Source organism: Pogona vitticeps, chromosome 5, assembly GCF_051106095.1.
Source record: "Pogona vitticeps strain Pit_001003342236 chromosome 5, PviZW2.1, whole genome shotgun sequence".
NCBI classification, from domain to species: domain Eukaryota; kingdom Metazoa; phylum Chordata; class Lepidosauria; order Squamata; family Agamidae; genus Pogona; species Pogona vitticeps.
In genome coordinates, this window is record NC_135787.1 from 100,080,200 (window position 1) to 100,099,621 (window position 19,422).

Sequence of the window (19,422 nt, forward strand, 5' to 3'; positions counted from 1 at the left end):
TGAGAACATGATAGCTGTGAATGAGGCAGTGAGCAGGTGAATGAATTGTTAACTCCTGCAGGCAAATGACTGGGAAAGGAAAAAAAAATGTAACTTAAAACCTGAGCCTCCCAATGCAAGCTGACAATCTTTGGCAGGATATGTCTATCAATACTACATTCAGTGGGACACCATATGGCTAGCTGCATTATGGAAAGTTTTCATAGTGCTCCTACACATTGCATTCACCTTTTAAAATAGATGCTGCTACATGCTATTAAAAAGCTAATGTTACAACATCCTTTCCTGTCTGCCAGCTGGGAGTTACATTACATGGACAGTAGCATCCAGCTTTTCAGCTCCTGTCTGGGTAATTTTAAGACACCTACATTGGATTTTGTTGTGTGTCATGTTTTATGGGACACAGCAGAATATGAATCAAACAGGTAGCAATGTCTGCTCTAAGGCCCAAATGACGTATGACATTCAGACAAGGGCAATTTCCTTCTAACCTTTTTTTTTTTTCAAATGAAAACCAGGCATAGAAAATTTGAATAGACACTGGAGAAGAAAGGAGCTGCTTAACCTTTTCATGACTGGATGCTTTTCTGTTTCATATTACCTTACCAAGCAACATTTACCTCCTTGGGGTGAAAGTGCTCTGGTTAGCTATATTCTTCCCTGCTAGGAAGAAAGATTGGTGGAAGAGATTTTTATTTGACTCTGTAAAGATGATTGGAAGTGAGAGAATTAAGTAGCTCAGCCCCACACCTAAACTTGTTTCTTTAAGATTTTGGGCTTTACATTCTGGGACCAAGAACACGCAGCTCATCTTAGTATTTGGTAGTGGTGGCAGCCCCATTGGCTCTTCACCCTTACACCCCCCACCACCACTACCGTCTCCATTTCCGTTCTCTGGCACTTAGTTGTCATGATTCGTGTTTGTTGCTAGTCTAGCTAGTCTAAATATCTCTCATAAGCAAGGACTACCACTGGGAAGGACTCCTGACTTGAGCAGCCAGCTCAGATCCTGCAGCCCAGCAGGTGTCTCCCATGGACTGGAAGGCTTGATGGTGCTCCCCTTTGAGTGAGCAGTATGTGGATGCCAGGTGGAGCAGTGAATGACAGCAATGTTGTGGAAGGCAGTGCTGTGTGTGACCTGTAGCTTTAGCTGCTATAATCAGGTGCTGCGAATGACCCGCAGTGATGTTGATGTCATTGTCAGCTGTCAGCCCAGCTAATTTCTGTTCATGGAACTACAGAAGAATGGTAGGTACTGTCCTATGACTTGCCTCAGATAACAAATAGGGTGGTGGGATTGTTGGTTGGCTGAAACGGATTATCTTGATCAGGCTCTGCTGATCAAGATTTAGCTGTGCAGCATGTTTATGACACATTGCATTTACCCTTAAGAATCACATCCATAGCCTGGGACTGTTTCTGGGTCCATTACTGACCCAAAGTGCTGTTCCACAGCTTCAGCTGATGTCACTTCCTTGCGAAATTAAACATGACTTATGCCTTACTTGCATCCTATAAGGCAGTGGTCCCCAACCTTGGGCCTCCAGATGTTCCTGGACTACAACTCCCAGAAGCCTTCACCACCACCTCTCCTGGCCAGGATTTCTGGGAGCTGAAGTCCAAGAACATCTGGAGGCCCAAGGTTGGGGACCAATGCTATAAGGGAATGCCCCTGAAAAGTGCTTGGAGGTTTCAATTCATTTTGAATACAGTTGGCAGGTTATTGTTGGGTAGAAGGTACTATAGTTGCAGCCAACTGTACTACCCTATTCAGACTGCACTTGCTACAAGTATAAATTAGCTTCCAATCGCAATTCAGAATATTAATCTTAATATTTAATGTCCTTAATGGGGTGAGCCAGAAGTCCTCAGCTGAGCAACCTCAGCCAAAATTGCGTAGAGGAGGGGAGTTATGAGACAAAAAACAGAGCAAAATATTAATAACAGTGAAAGAAACAGAATTGTTAAAACTGAAGTGAACAAAAATAAATGTTAAAAGGACATGAACATAGCACAGTATTCCGCACTCTATTAAAAGTCCTTCCCTCTGCAGCCTGATGATACTATAAACAATTTTGATGGGCCAAAAGATATTACAATACATTCCCTCTTCCCTATTTATTGCTGAGCTAAATTCCATTCCAGTGAGAACTAGGGACTGTAGCAGGAGTATATCCACCATACCCTCAGGGGAGAGATCACCTTTAACACTCTGAGGAAAGTATTATCTCACTGTACCCAAAACCCATTTCTTTAACCAATCTGCATTTTTAGAGTTCCTGTCTACTTTGTTGCAAAGGTGCAGAAAGTATATTTGTTTCTTTGTGTGTAACTTTATATTTACAACACATAGGTTGTTTCTTGGTGGAACAAAATGTACACCGCAAAAATGTACTAGATTGCAAAGTACTTAGCCAACCCACCCCATTTAATTTTCCCATATGAGATGGCATTATATATACAGTATTTGACACAACTTTTGGGAGGGTATTCCTTGATGGATTTTGCTTTTGGCTGATAATGCCAGGTGCATATAAAAACTTCTGTAAGAACTATCAGTGTCTCACACTGAAATAATGATACAATATTCAAGTTGCTTCATACTGTGTTACCTTGTAATTTTTATAGTATACCTCTAAGAGAGTAGTATTTTTATCTTCATGTTGCATGTGGAGGCCTGAGACTGAGAGAGGAAGATACCTAATGATTTCTTGATAAGGACAGGATTCAGTTTAGGGACTTCCTGATGTGTAATTTAATTTCTTGACCTCTGTACTCTTTCTAATTTAAGAAGTATACAATTCACAGAAATAGAATTTGAAGTGGAAGTAGAAATTGGAAAAGATTTAGTTAGAATACGATATAGCTAAAAGGCACAACAATATAGTGGGAAGGGTTTTTTTAAACTGGCAGATTGTGGTGGGGGTTGGGAGTTAGAAATGGATTTTTAAAGTAAAACAAATGATTTTAATGTAAAAGTCCTGGTTTGTGTCTTGAGATTGGCTGTACATGTATGAAAAGGGAGGGTGAAAGTGGTGAAAGATTTTTATTATGTGAGAAAAAGAGAACAAAACCGAAGGAAACATCTGGACAATTAATCTTTTCATTCTGCATATGCAACATAAAGAAAATTACTCAGATATTTGGGACGTGGTACCTGGAGACATAGAGACAACTTTATTGTAAGCAGAGTACTATAAAGGATCAAGCATGTAACTTGATCTTAAAAATGGGTATTACATTTTTACGTAGAAAGAACTGAGATATGTCTTAAATGAACTTGTCTAAGGACAAGGATGAGCTATAGATTTGTCTTCAGCATGTTTGTTACTATTTTTCTCAAGCAATGGTTCTAAATACATTTGTAAACCTATCTATCTGCCTTTCAAGTAAGTTCATGTCCTTGTATGAAAGATTCCATACCAACAATTATAGTCGGGCTGGTGTCCAATTACTGGTATGGGGATCCTGCAGCATCTGGTGGCCTGTTGCCTATTCCTTCAATGTATGCATTGCGTGCTAGTCAGTAATCACCTGAGTGAAAAATGAGATTGGCACAGTTCTTGAGATTTGTGAAACTTCACCCAAATCACAATTTTTTCTATATTTTTTTCGACGGGAAAAGTTTGAGAGCTTTCTCCTCCAGACCAAAAAGGACAATTAGCAGGATTTTCTTTAAATATTCTCTGCCACTCCCCAGTCACTGTAGATGATGGCAGCGCTGTTGCTGATGCTGCCAGCCACCAGAACAGGAAAAACGAGAAAGTAAAATCCTCAAGTAAGAATAAATAAATGTTGCTACTTCTGAAAACTGGATATAGCATTACATGCAGATGCCTGCAGCTAATAATTATTTACCACTATTTTCTGGAATATGGAGCAATGTAGAGAAATGTTAACAACTTGTGTTTCATGATGGTTAGTACAGCTGTGCAGGCCAGTCCTGTCATAGCCTCTGACAGAGTACTGTGAACTGCTGCTCTCCTTCTGAGCTTCTCCTCCAAACCGAAAGATTTCCTTCAAAACTGGCAGGCTCCTGACATCTCCTGAGCTTGCCATATAAAGAAGTGACAGACAACATCCACTACCAACACTAATGGGGGGGGGAGGCACCATCAAAATATTCCTCCCCAATTGGAGAAAGTCTGTGAAATGGTTCCACCAATTTCTCAGCCCATAAATAAGGTGGAGCTTTGTAAGAGGCATTTGTATGCAACAGTTTGTAATGCATGTATGTCTGGAGCACTTAATCTGATATAAGAAAAAAGCACTGTTGATCCTGATTAGACAAACATCACTCTATAATTCTGGTGTTAAATACTTCATACAGCAATATTTCAGCTTTGTGTAGATAGTAAGGCTAAAACAGCATATGATGCACAGTAGCATCATGCACAGATCCGCTGATATGCATTTTAAAACATAAGCAAAGGAAACAGAACAACTATCTGGTACCTTCCATTGCTCTCCCAACCCATTTAACTCAGGCTTTCTTTATATTATTCTTCCTTAGGTAGTTTTGGCTCACTGCCTTTGAGGATGGGAGACAATATGGAGTTTGGAACAGGTTTCACCTGACTACCTGATTGCCTTGCCTCTCAGCCCACCCCCTTTCACTGTGCCCTAACCCCACCATAAAAATGGGCACAGCAGTGGCAACCTTTGAATCTAGTACACTAGGATTATTCATTTTGAGGGCCACAGCAGAATGTAGCTCGTAGCCTTTTCACACAAAAATCCACTCCAACTAATCCCAAGCTTTTCTTCATTCAATAGAACATATGCCTATCCAACAGGGGTTTGATGAACCTTAAGAGCAAAATACAGCCAATGTGTATATGTTATAGACTGAAGGTGCAGAGTTTGCCATTTCCATCAGAACTCCAAGGAGTGAAATGAAGTCATTTTTCACAACAATATTCTGGACTGGCTCATAGAAACCTGGGCGGTTTCTACAGTTGATTCCAGCAATGTGCTAGTGCAGACCTGGGCAAAGTGCGGCCCGAGGGCCACATATGGCCTGCAACCCGCTCCTTTCCGGCCCACGGACAGTTTTGAACATCAAAACCATTTATAGCTTTTTGTCTAAAGTTGATCAGCTGCTTATCTTTAACATACTGCAAAAACCTCTTTAGTGTTTGTGAAGATTAACAAGTTTAAAATAAAAACAATCATAACATCACTGTTTCATTTTATTTTTAAGTAAAGTTGGTTCGGCCCCCAAACACAGTTCAGATTTTTCATGTGGCCCCCCTACAGAAATTATTTGCCCACCCCTGTGTAGCATAAGTCAACCTCTTAGTGCATTCTGATGGCCTTCTGGTACAGCAAAGGGAAAGTTAGATTTCCTTGTTTTTAATAACCATGCTCAGAGACTGTGGATCTCTGGCATGCCCAGAAGAAATATAGAGACGTCATATCTTGTGCCTGACCTTCTTAGCTATTGGGGCTACATTCCTGATAAAAGACTTGTAGATGGAACTACGTTCCTCAAAAGGGCCCATCAGTCTAGCATTAGCTTAAAATCCAGAGACCTAGCCCCAGCTTGGCATCACGTTCATTGGACAGTAGGGTGGAAGGGTATTGTAGAGTTTCTCATTCTGGTATGTCCTTCCATTAGAATGATAGAATTATTAAATTTCACTCAGTTCAGAGATATAGCTGAATTATTCATTAGTAAATAATTAGAGCAGTAAATCATGGAGAGACATGATGGCCAGCTTTCATTTCTTGTGAGTACTTTAGACTCACAGAAACCTTTAAAGTGTTTAATGAATTTATTTCTCATGTCACATTAATAGTTCTCTCACAGTAACCAGGTTGGAAATCACTCTTCAATTCTAAATGAGGAATTATGTGCCAAGGCTTCACTATAACATCCATTCAGTCTGTGTCTGGGTTGTTTTAATCTGTTGTCATAACCTTCTGTCCTTGAGCATGAGCCATGCAATAACTCTTGTCAACAGAAGATGAGCATAAGTTACATTTTGTATGGTAACTGTATTGCCACAGGATTTATTTTTCTGCACCGGTGTCTGCTAAAATGAAATCTCTGTCCCAGAACCGTCAAAGCAATGCACATAGCATGGAGATTACCTAATTAAAGTGCTGAGCACTGTGTGATTGGTGACTTAGCCAATGTTCATTTAGGTAAATCTCTGTTTTTCCTGCTGCAGTCACAACACCAGAGGACTTCCTGTTAATTATAAACCTGACTCTTCAATGATAGCAAATGAGGCAACCAAAATTTGGCCTGTATAAAGCCACCTTCTGACCTTTCTCTTTTATTGTGGTCCATCAATTCATATTATATTTATACAGTACTTCTGTCATAGTCAAGGGAAAGGACAGGTTTGGTATTTCCCAACCTTGTTTTCTGAACATTTATGATCCCAGTTAAATTGCCATCAGGATGTTGGGACGATCTGGCTGTGACATCTGCCACTGCATTAGTGTAAACTGGCATCAGTGGGATTGTTAAAAGCATAATACCCCTTACCCAGAGCACAGTTTGCTGTCCTCTGAAGATGCCGGCCACAGAGACTGGCGAAACATTAGGAAGAACCACCTTCAGAACACGGCCAAGAAGCCCGAAAAACCCACAACAACCAGCATAATACTCCCTTTGGAATTAAGGAAATGCCATAGCTTGAACCTGCCTTTTAATTGTATAGGTCTGGAAAATCGTTCCCCATGAAAAACATCCCCTAGAATATAATAATACTAGTGGCCAGAATCCTACTGATAACAACTAAGATAATATGTTAACTTTATATAGCTAATTGTGATCGGAGTGCCCTAACACATTGTCAGTTGGGCAAGACAAATTGCACAAACCTTACGTGAACCAACAGTAGGATTCTAGCCAATGATATAAGAAGCTGAATAATTAAGAACTGTTTAACCTATTTCCTCAAGTTCCATAAAGCCAAGACATTGGCAGCGAAGGCTTAGGCCCTGAGATGTGTGGTCCAAGATCAGTAATGATGTTGAGCAGTGACACAGATTATATGTGCTTGCAATGTACCATACACGTGTATCCTAAATATATTTATGGCTACTCATTAGACCCAGTTTATGAAACTTTTCCCTTTATTCTCCTTCCTGAGACTCTCTCAGATACTAGGGGAGATAATATGTAAAAACTTTTTTTCCCAAAAAAATTGTAAAAACTCTACTGCCAGATTCACTATCATTTTTTTGTTTGTTCAGTCGTTTAGTCGTGTCCGACTCTTCGTGACCCCATGGACCAGAGCACGCCAGGCCCCCCTATCCTCCACCGCCTCCCGGAGTTGTGTCAAATTCATGTTGGTTGCTTCGATGACACTGTCCAACCATCTCATCCTCGGTCGTCCCCTTCTCCTCTTGCCTTCACACTTTCCCAACATCAAAGTCTTTTCCAAGGAGTCTTCTCTTCTCATGAGATGGCCAAAGTACTGGAGCCTCAGCTTCAGGATCTGTCCTTCCAATGAGCACTCGGGGTTGATTTCCTTTAGAATTGATAGGTTTGTTCTCTTTGCAGTCCAGGGAACTCTCACGAGTCTCCTCCAGCACCACAATTCAAAGGCATCAATTCTTCGGCGGTCAGCTTTCTTTATGGTCCAGCTCTCACTTCCATACAACATGACAGGAAAAACCATAGCTTTGACTATTCGGACTTTTGTTGGCAAGGTGATGTCTCTGCTTTTTAAGATGCTGTCAAGGTTTGTCATTGCTTTCCTCCCAAGAAGCAGGCGTCTTTTAATTTCGGGGCTGCTGTCTCCATCTGCAGTGATCATGGAGCCCAAGAAAGTAAAATCTGTCACTGCCTCCATATCTTCCCCTTCTATTTCCCAGGAGGTGATGGGACCAGTGGCCATGATCTTAGTTTTTTTGATGTTGAGTTTCAGACCGTTTTTTGCACTCTCCTCTTTCACCCTCATTACAAGGTTCTTTAGTTCCTCCTCACTTTCCGCCATCAGAGTGGTATCATCTGTATATCGGAGGTTGTTGATATTTCTTCCTGCAATCTTAATTCCAGTTTGGGATTCCTCCAGTCCAGCCTTCCGCATGATGTATTCTGCATATAAGTTGAATAAGCAGGGTGACAGTATACAGCCTTGTCGTATTCCTTTCCCAATTTTGAACCAATCCGTTGTTCCATATCCAGTTCTAACTGTTGCTTCCTGTCCCACATATAGGTTTCTCAGGAGATGGATAAGGTGGTCAGGCACGCCCATTTCTTTTAGGACTTGCCATAGTTTGCTGTGGTCCACACCGTCAAAGGCTTTTGCATAGTCAATGAAGCAGAAGTAGATGTTTTTCTGGAACTCTCTGGCTTTCTCCATAATCCAGCGCATGTTGGCAATTTGGTCTCGAGTTCCTCTGCCCCTTCGGAATCCCACTTGTACTTCTGGGAGTTCTCGGTCCACATACTGCTGAAGCCTACCTTGGAGGATTTTGAGCATAACCTTGCTGCCGTGTGAGATGAGTGCAATTGTACGGTAGTTGGAGCATTCTTTGGCACTGCCCTTCTTTGGTATTGGGATGTAGACTGAACTTTTCCAGTCATCTGGCCACTGTTGAGTTTTCCAAACTTGTTGGCATATTGAATGTAGCACCTTAACAGCATCATCCTTTAAGATTTTAAATAGTTCAACTGGAATGCCATCACCTCCACTGGCCTTGTTGTTAGCCAGGCTTTCTAAGGCCCACTTGACCTCACTCTCCAGGATGTCTGGCTCTAGGTCAGCAACTATATTGTCTGGGTTGTCCGGGATATCCAAAACTTTCTGATATAATTCCTCTGTGTATTCTTGCCACCTCTTCTTGATGTCTTCTGCTTCTGTGAGGTCCCTTCCATTTTTGTCTTTTATCATGCCCATCTTTGCACAGAAGTTTCCTCTAATATCTCCAATTTTCCTGAACAGATCTCTGGTTTTTCCTTTTCTGTTATTTTCCTCTATTTCTTTGCATTGTTCATTTAAGAAGGCCCTCTTGTCTCTCCTTGCTATTCTTTGGAAGTCTGCATTCAATTTTCTGTAACTTTCCCTATCTCCCTTGCATTTTGCTTCCCTTCTCTTTTCTGCTATTTGTAGGGCCTCGTTGGACAGCCACTTTGCTTTCTTGCATTTCCTTTTCTTTGGGATGGGTTTTGTTGCTGCCTCCTGGACAATGTTACGAGCCTCTATCCAAAGTTCTTCAGGCAGTCTGTCCACCAAATCTAGTTCCTTAAATCTGTTCTTCACTTCTATTGTGTATTCGTAAGGGGTTTGGTTTAGATTATACCTGAGTGGCCCTGTGGTTTTTCCTACTCTCTTCAGTTTAAGCTTGAATTTTGCTATGAGAAGCTGATGATCAGAGCCACAATCAGCTCCAGGTCTTGTTTTTGCTGACTGTATAGAGCTTCTCCATCTTTGGCTGCAGAGAATATAGTCAATCTGATTTCGATGTTGCCCATCTGGTGATTTCCATGTGTAGAGTCGCCTCTTGTGTTGTTGGAAAAGGGTGTTTGTGATGACCAGCTTGTTCTCTTGACAAAACTCTATTAGCCTTTGCCCTGCTTCGTTTTGAACTCCAAGGCCAAACTTCCCTGTTGTTCCTTTTATCTCTTGACTCCCTACCTTAGCATTCCAGTCCCCCAGAATGAGAAGAACATCCTTCTTCGGTGTCAGTTCTAGAAGGTGTTGTAAATCTTCATAAAATTGTTCAATTTCAGTCTCCTCAGCAATGGAGGTTGGTGCATAAACTTGGATTATTGTGATGTTGAAAGGTCTGCCTTAGATACGTACTGACATCATTCTATCATTTTTGAGATTACTGTATATCCCAATACGGCTTTTCCCACTCTTTTGTTGACTATGAGGGCTACTCCATTCTTTCTACGGGATTCTTGCCCACAATAGTAGACATGATAATCATCTGAGTTGAAATCACCCATTCCCATCCATTTTAGTTCACTGATGCCCAGGATGTCGATGTTTATTCTTGCCATCTCCTGTTTGACCACCTCCAGCTTCCCAAGGTTCATAGATCTTACATTCCAGGTTCCTATGCAGTATTTTTCTTTCCAGCATCGGACTTTCCTTTCACTTCCAGGCACGTCCACAGCTGAGCGTCCTTTCGGCTTTGGCCCATCCACTTCATCAGCTCTGGAGCTACTTGTACTTGTCCTCTGCTCTTCCTCAGTAGCATGTTGGACGCCTTTTGACCTGAGGGTCCCATCTTCCAGCGTCATATCTTTTAGCCTTTTGTTTCTGATCATGGGGCATTCTTGGCAAAGATACTGGAATGGAATTGCCGGTTCCTACCCCAGGTGGATTGCGTTTAGTCAGAACTCTCCACTATGACCTGTCCGTCTTGGGTGGCCCTGCACGGCATAGCCCATAGCTTCTCTGAGTTACTCAAGCCCCCTCGCCACGACAAGGCAGCAATCCATGAAGGGGTTCACTATCATTTCACTATCATTAAATTGGCCATTATGTCAGCAACATAGGTCAACAGGTATCTCTTACTATGAACATACATCCTGTTTTTTATCAGCTCCTTGTCAGAATGCTGGAAAACTGTATTAGGTATGCTCAGACAAAAGAAATGAAATAGCTCCAAATTTCTGGAAATGTTGAAGCTACAGGAAAAAGACATTTTCAAAAATTTGGGGGTGGGGAGCAATGTTAGCAATAGGGCCATTTGCAGATTGAAAATCACTTTGTTGTTTTAGAAACATGAAATATAAAATTATTTGGTTTGCCATAAAATTATTAGGTTTGGCATAATACAGTTTATTCAGACAATAATAAATTGAATTTACGTGTGTGTGTGTGTGTGTGTGTGTGTGTGTCGAATTGCAAGGAACATATTTGATGTGGGTAGTTTATGAGGTATAGAGGAACACAGTAACAACTGAAGAAACCATCAATGTTTGTAAAAGTTAAAAAAGAGAAAGAATAGTATGTCTCCTCTACTTCTGTCCTCTGCAGTATGAAGCAAACATCAAGCGCTCATTCCCATAAAAAGAACTGATTAAAAAAAGAGGAGTTGAGCCAAGACTCAGTGAAAATACATGAAATGTAATATAGTCTCCTTTTCTGAGCTATTACTATCTGTGTCAGTTTCAATTTCTTCTGCTTCTTCATCTTTGTCTTCATCATAGTTTTCTTGGGTTTTTAGAAACTGGAGATTTGCCTGGACTGAGACATGCTTCTCTACCCTTTCATGTCAGTTTATTTCTTGGTGTGGTATGTGTCTTTCCAAATATTGACCAGTTTCCTTCACATAATGCAAAACGTGAAGGAATCTGAAGAAGGTGGGAGGCAAGGGGAGGTAAAGGCTGGGTAGTGCAAAAGCCTTGCCATCACATGGCAGCAGTGGATTTGGCAGAATTCCTGACTGCACCTCTGGACCAAATCCCCAAAGATGTTCTGTAGTCTAAAACCAGTTCTCTAGTCTACTACTTGTTTACCTCCCAAGTGGCAGTAGTCAAAAAGGTGAAGGAGAGGACAAAGAAATGGAGACGAACTCAAGTCCTGGTAGAATAGGAATGCCCATGACTTATTGACTACAGCTTCTCAAGGTCTCTTATATGAACCTCAGTGCAGGAGCCAACAAGCCTGTTGAGCTCCCCGCTAAAATGGATCCTACCCAGTGCCTCCCATGCCACTGGAGACGGGTAGCTTAACCTCTCTGTTTCCCCACTGCTGCATCTGCAGCCAGTCTACAAGGTCCTGGGAAAAGGCATGGAACTGTGTTTCTTGCCCCAGGTCAGAGAGGTTGGGCACTATCTGCCCCCTTGATCACCAGCCCAGTCGCCCACTTATCACTCCCCACCCATGACTGATCTTGTTTTTACAAGTGGTGATGGTGGTGGCAGTGGCAAATGTGAGGACTCACACACTAACACAACACTTTTGCATTCAGGCAAACCTCCATATGATCTTAGCCAAACTCCAAAAGAGACTATCACTTTGCCAGATTTTTCCAGAATAATCTTCATTGCCCAAGTCCAGGTTGTGTCCCTATGCCAACATGTATCTCTTTGCATCATAGACAATGGTGCACCCACAAGCCAGTACTGATGCTTGGATGCAGCCTGAAGCTTAAATGAAAGGAAAGTTAGCAAGACACTGCTCACTGTGAACTAATTTAAGCCCTGTGTGGTGATTACCTTCAATCTCCTGTCGTTTATAGTCCTGATTTGTATATTAAAAAAAAACTAATCAGTTTGCAAATCTAGAAGGAGTATTTTCCAAAGGCACTAAAAAGGAGTCCCAAGACAGGCAACCCTGCCTACAGGACCCTCACAAATTGATTTTTGGTGAGGGAGGAGCCATCCAAAGGAATGAAGTAAAGGTCTGAGCCGTTGGGAAATGTGGCAGCATGGGCCTGAATGGCTACTTCTCTGCAGGGACAAGCTGCTACTGGGCACATAGGTGCACCAGAGTCCACTCTGGTCTCTGTAAGACATCTTGATGAAGAGGGATATTATGTCCTGACATTACAGCTTAAGTCCCCAGTGCCGAGAAGACTCCCTGGAAAAGATGCTGATGTTGGGAAAGTGTGAAGGCAGGAGGAGAAGGGGACGACAGAGGACGAGATGGTTGGACAGTGTCATCGAAGCGACCAACATGAATTTAACCCAGCTCCGGGAGGCAGTGGAAGACGGGAGTGCCTCGCGTGCTCTGGTCCATGGGGTCACGAAGAGTTGGACACGACTAAACAACAACAAGCCCACCTGACCTGTCTTCTTGTAACCCTGCTACCAGTTCCCTGCTCTGAGGGCACCAGAGAATGCCAATGTGAAGGTTGCTCTTAATAGCTTTGTCACACAAATGTGATGGCTCCTAGGAGTCTCACTATTTTTCTATAGACAAATTTGCACTCCTGCAGAACAAATAGTAAAGGACCAAGGCTTGAGATGCTGGCCATGTGCTGGAACCTCACAGACTGACCCCAGAAAAGTTTCCACTGCTGTTGTATAGCAATTATGAGTAGATGATGTGATGGAATTAAGTATTACCTCAATTATTGTTCTCTCCCACATGCCCAGAGTTTCAATAGGAATAGCTCCATGTTGTATTAGGTCATGGTGGCAAGAAAATTGAACTTCTCATCCTGAAATTGAGATAGGGTGCCTGCAATGCTGATTTCATGCCTGGACCATAATATGCTGAGAAGGATATGAGAAGGATGGCATCAGTGACTAAGCCACCCATTAGGTAAGCAGGGGTTGGAGGACTCCAGGATGGGACAAAAAAAAAGGTTTGTTGTTATCTCTGTCCTGGGCAAAAGGAACTCTCATCATAGACCCATAACTTGTTGATTTACTTTCTTCCTTCTATTCCACAGTGAGTTTGTTTGTTTGTTTGTTTGTTTTGAAGTGCCTTCATTGAATTAAGGTGAATTTTTTAAAAGGATAATTACAATAGCAAAAAGGTGGTTTATATGTGCATGTGCATGTGTGAGAGAGAATAAGTGAATGTTGTGGAGGCTATATCTGTTCATGCCATGAGACACTTGACATGCTCGTGTGCAACTGTGTTAACTCTCCATTTCACTAATTTTTCAGTTTCTCTTCTGCTGTGATCAATGTGGGGGGAGGGGATTATTTACATTGGGATCAGGACAGGAATGTGTTTTCATTTGTGTTAGGGGATGTTCAGGGCCCAATGGGAACACCCTGAACCTTGCAATGCCTTCCTGATTCCCTTTTCTCTCCCCTCAGCCTTAGAGCTCTGACACCCAAGAGGTAGCCATCAGGAATTTCTACTGGGCTGGGAAAGGGAATCAATTTGGAGACGTTTCAGCTTTCTCTTTGGGACACCCTTCAAGAAACAACATTATTAGTTGTGCATTTCAGTAAATGTTTAGTTACTCCTTTCTTGAGTCAGTCAGAGCTGAAAGACACATTTTTTTCCTATCTTCCAGCATCTGTGCAATCTTAACTCCAAGATAACAGGTCTTTTCTGACAAGAGTAAATGGTTAGAACACAAAATTTAACCCAGACCCTAAAGAACAGTAGACCAAGGTGGATTCTGGACATAAGGAAATCTCCCATGTTTTGTTTTCAATAGAATTTAGTTATTTTATTTTATTTATTTATTCTATTTATATCCCGCCTATCTGGTCAGTTACGACCACTCTAGGCAGTCGTAACTGACCAGATAGTCACAATCAGAGCTGGGGCAAATGATATATACCTAGAACTGGGGAAAAAAAAACAATAACAACCCTGAAATGGTTTGGTTTTGAACGCTAGAATTGAGTGACATTAGGTGTTTCTGCACACAAATCCATTCCTGTAAACTTTCCATATTTCATTTAGGATGAGTGAATGAGAGAGAGAGAGAGATTTTGTTGCTGCAGTCATAAAAACCTGTGGGAGTTAGAAAGCCTTTCTAAATCCTGATTCCTGGGTCAGGGATCCTTTACTTCATCCATATTCACCTTCTGTCCCGTCTATGAGATACATTATGTCAGTAGCAGCTTCCCAGTGTTTGTTTTTTCTGCTGTCTATCAATAACGAACATAGCCCCAATGCTAGCAAACATCACAAAGTCAGTTAGTTCATGAAGTCAGAAGCCCTGATGGAGAGAAAGTCAACAATATTAGCCACAAATTAAAACTGACTGAACACTCAATTACTCCTTCAAGTTATTTGTTTAAACACTTCGGTACTGCAAGAATAACTCTATGGGGATGCGATTTTCAACCATTGCCTACAGCCCCTTCAGACATAGCCTGCATTTAAACCCTATTTCACATTTTAAGAAAATTAAGTTGCTATTGGCTAACATAATTTAATCTGCAATTTCACACTGGCAATGTAAACATTAGTTATAGGAGTTCAAACTTTCCCATGGGAATGTTACATTAGCTCTTTCCAACTGCTCTCTCTCTCTCTCTCTCTCTGTGTGTGTGTGTGTGTGTGTGTGTGTGTGTGTGTTTGTGTGTGCGCGCGCGTGCGTGTGTGTGCGCGCGCGCTCGTGGGCTCATGCATGCATGCGGTGATGGGAGAGCTGTTGCAAGACAGATACTTGGAAAATAATGTGACATGTTGTTCCTAGATGATCTTCAAAATAGTGATCATATGATGCTAGACTAGAGTAATGAGTTACAGAGTAAATTGCAGCACTTTCAATGTTTGTCTCCTTTTTGTACTTTCTAATTCCTACATTCTTCCTTTTACTTTTTTTTTTAAAAAGCCCTAAATAAAACAATTGTAAAGAATGATACTGATGCTTGAGTTCCCTACACGTAAGAAATATTATTTTCCTCTTTGGGACCTGAAAATAATATTGTCAAGCACTCAAAACTTGCCATACTTGGCACTTTTGTCAAATATGTTTTCAGTGTGAAATTGTAGCACAGAATAAAAAGATAACTACTTTGTATTTGTGTTTGCTGTAGGACATAACTTAATTCTTACCCAGAAAGATTTAGGATGACTGGGGGACACTGTGTATTATATTATTTACAGACCACTTTTCAAGCCATAATTGTTGCCAGAACAACCATAACAGTAATTTATTATAACATTGAAAACAAATTGAAATACAATTTTTTAAAAAAATTATTCTAAGACTTTCCATAGCTGGGTGACATGAATTTTCTGCCGGATGACCAATACTCCAGAAAGAGGACCTCCAATCTCAAAGGGCTCCAAATTTTCCCCTCTGAGTTTTTATAAAATGTGTTGTTTTCTATGTAGTATTAAAAAGTACAAGTCACCAATATTTGTCATGGAAGATGTAGGACATCAGTCAAGATGTTGGGCAAGAGCTTTTCTGTCTGTCTTTGAAAAAAGGTAAAACAGCACCAAGGACCTCTGACTGCAAATTGATGCAACTAAGTCCAGGGCATCTAGTGATAAAACTCAATAATGGCCCTCTCCAAACAGCATGCCTTGATTGTTTTGTCTGTGGTATATAAGTTATCAGCTGACAAATTAGATCTGATACTAAATAGCAGTAATATATTTAACAGTAAAACAAAATATAGCATGAAAAGTGAAAATATCAAATACTTGCCAAACGTTCTAACATACTAGAAGTAGCTCAGCACACTGGCTGCCAGGATTTACTGTGGGGTATCTTTTGAAGAAGAAAAGAAAATGGGAAAGAAATAGCTTTTCAGCTTAAATCAAAAGTAAAGGTTACAATCTCTTCACGACAGAGAAAATAAAATGTAATCTTTGGAACTGCAGAGCTGGAAGGGACCCTGTGGATCATCGGGCCCAGCCCCTGTCAAGGAGGCCCACTGAGGAATCAAACTTCCAACTCCTGGTTCCGCAGCCAGAGAACTGAACCACTAAGCTATCCAGCAGTCAGCTAGTAATCACCCTAACAGTATATTTAATTGTTAACAAAGAATGTCCATTTTTATATAATTTAATTAATTAATTTATTTTTTTATTTTATTTTATTTATATCCCACCTATCTAGTCGATTAAGACCACTCTAGGCGGCTTACAACAATAATATGAAAATATAAATAAAAACAGTCTTCAATAAAGAGAAAACTTAGGACAAATGGGACAGACATTAGAAAAAGGTAGAAGAGGGAAAGTCAGGAATTGGCTGAGGGGAAGGCCTGCCGAAACATCAGTGTTTTTAGTTGATTTTTAAAAATACCCAGCGAGGGAGCCGCGGAAAAAAATTGGTGAAAAAAAATGTCAATCCTTTGGTGTTACTAACATGTATTATATTTTCTAACAAATAGATCAAAAACTAGATTTGGAAAGAATTTTTTCATAAAGGTAGCAGTCCAGAAAATTTTAAGTGGAAGGTCTACAAAATAGATTGGACAATGTATTTTGGTTTCATATGCATCGGGAATCTACCAAGTATCAGGATAAAGCTTTTTCAGCCTTTATGATGGGAGAACAATAGATTTCTGTAAGTGCTCTGATATCAAGCAGCATGGATAATTATAGTTGGATCATCACATGCTGTGGAACACGATCAGGAGATCAAGCCAAATTTGAATCCTAAGCCGAGTTTGTAACTTATGTTAAATTTTACAGTTTTGAAAAGCTCTTCAAACTGTAACGACAGTTGCTTATTAAATAAATTCTTCCTTTTAACTCTGAGTAACAAAGGTTACCATGGTGGGTTTAATTCAAACAGATTATGATTTTATTAAGTTAACTAACATCTCCAATTTATCCAGTGATCTAAGCATTCAGATTTTTTAAATGTATTATATAATAATATCAAGATATGAGTTAAGTTTTCCTACATTATGCATTGGGGCAACAGGTAGAAAGAGATTCACCACAAGATGCTGCTTTTGACAGCAGCCACCCTTATTTGTAATTTTGCCTCTCTGTAATTGCTAATTAAGTTCTCCTCATTTGTAACTTTCTTCCATTTTATTAATATAAAATACTTGTGCATTTCATTAAACCAGTTGGTGTACAGGTTGATATGGGTTATATCTGTTCAAAATACATAAGTCAATAAGCTGTTGTACCTGAGATTTTACAGATGAATACTAGGAACTTGGTGAACATTTATTTCCACTATAAATATAATGTAAAATGGGGTGGTATAACTCTTCACTAGGATGATGTTGCTGTTGTTATTGTTCACATTTCACAGTTAAGTCACTTTGCCTGGAGCAGTCCTTGTGTGCTTTTCAGTAAAGACCTCATGAACCCAGGGGTTTGCAGACTACATATTTGAGATTTCCTTATTTAAATTTACAGTCCAAAGAATAATGTGACTGCTAACTGGAAAAGCATAACAACCAAAGGGTATCTGTTACAGAAAATCTGCATCACACAGGAATAAGGAAACATTAATATAAATGTCTGAAGGTTAAGCAGAAACTTACTTTAGGTCAATAGGTTCGTAGTTCTGATCTCTTTGTAAATTGGTGTATTTAAGTGTAATTGCAACCCTTCACAAGTCTACCCTATTTACCTAATTAGGTGACAACTGATCCTTATTAAGCATAGAATCATAACAAAGACAATAACAGGAAAATGTATCTGTAGGAGATAACAAACATCCCCTCTATTAATGCAGCAAAGAAAAGAAATCTTGAATATATTGTTGTTGTTTAGTTGTTAAGTTGTGTCCAGCTCTTCGTGACCCCATGGACCAGAATACGCCAGGCCCTCCTGTCTCCCACTGCCTCCCAGAGTTAGGTTAAATTCATGTTGGTTGCTTTGATGACACTTTCCAACCATCTCATCCTCTGTCGTCCCCTTCTCCTCTTGCCTTCATACTTTCCTAACATCAGGGTCTTTTCCAGGGAGTCTTCTCTTCTTATGAGATGGCCAAAGTATTGGAGCCTCAGCTTCAGGATCTGTCCTTCCAGTGAGCACTCAGGGTTTCCTACAGAATGGATAGGTTTGATCTCCTTGCAGTCCAGGGGACTCTCAAGAGTCTCCTCCAGCACCACAATTCAAAAGCATCAATTCTTTGGCGGTCAGCCTTCTGTATGGACCAGCTGTCACTTCCATACATTGCTACTGGAAAAAACCATAGCTTTGACTATTCAGACCTTTGTCAGCAAGGTGATGTCTCTGCTTTTTAAGATGCTGTCCAGGTTTGTCATCGCTTTACTCCCAAGAAGCAGGAGTCTTTTAACTTCGTGGCTGCTGTCACCATCTGCAGTGATCATGGAGCCCAAGAAAGTAAAATCTGTCACTGCTTTCATATCTTCCCCTTCTATTTGCCAGGAGGTGATGGGACCAGTGGCCATGATCTTATTTTTAATTTTTTTTAATTTTTTTTTATGTTGAGCTTCAGACCATTTTTGCACTCTCCTCTTTCACCCTCATTAAGAGGTTCTTTAATTCCTCCTCACTTTCTGCCATCAGAGTGAATGAATGAATTTATTTATTACAGTCGGGTGACCAGCTCATAAAACATATTTATGGCTAAAATATACAAAATGCCGTTTAAAGATGTACAATCAGTTCATAAAACATATTATGTGGTTAAAATATAAAATATCCAACTTAAAAAGTGTACAGCTAGTTCATAAAACATATTACATGGTTAAAACATACAAAATGTAATTTAAAAAGTGTACAACAAATAATTGTGTACTGGTTGTAAAATATGGGGTGAATCAAATACAGCATTTTTATAGCTATCCTTTGAACTATTGGATTGTCTAGGGCAAACTGGTTTGGACATGGTCTTTGGGTTATAAGGAGTCCTTCCTACATATTTGTAAAGATATGTAAGTATTTCTTCCCTTCGGCTGGAAACAGAACATTTCTCTATGCTCTACAATAAACCACCATCATGCTAAAACCAGTCAACCTGTGAACTCAGGAGACTATAAGGGAGCACTGTGCCATTGCTGCTGCACAAAATTTTGCTGCAGAGCATGTAATAAAGGAGTCTTGATCGGAAAGAAGTGTCTTGATGTAAAATTCATCAGGTCTCCCTGGATATCTGAGAATAATTGGGCTCAGGAGGTTGGTA

At 40.5% G+C, this 19,422-nt stretch overlaps 2 protein-coding genes across 2 annotated transcripts in view; both read left to right on the top strand.

Annotated features, from left to right (window-relative positions):
- The window catches only part of LOC110074991 (potassium voltage-gated channel subfamily KQT member 1), a 535,131-nt gene that overhangs the window by 195,208 nt on the left and 320,501 nt on the right, over positions 1-19,422 (top strand). The gene's annotated exons all lie outside the window — the stretch shown is intronic.
- The window catches only part of LOC144589471 (uncharacterized), a 282,764-nt gene continuing 272,970 nt past the window's right edge, over positions 9,629-19,422 (top strand). Inside the window, exon 1 of the mRNA XM_078394145.1 lies at positions 9,629-9,766. The gene's annotated coding sequence lies outside the window, so the exon portion shown is untranslated. The remainder of the gene's footprint in view (positions 9,767-19,422) is intronic.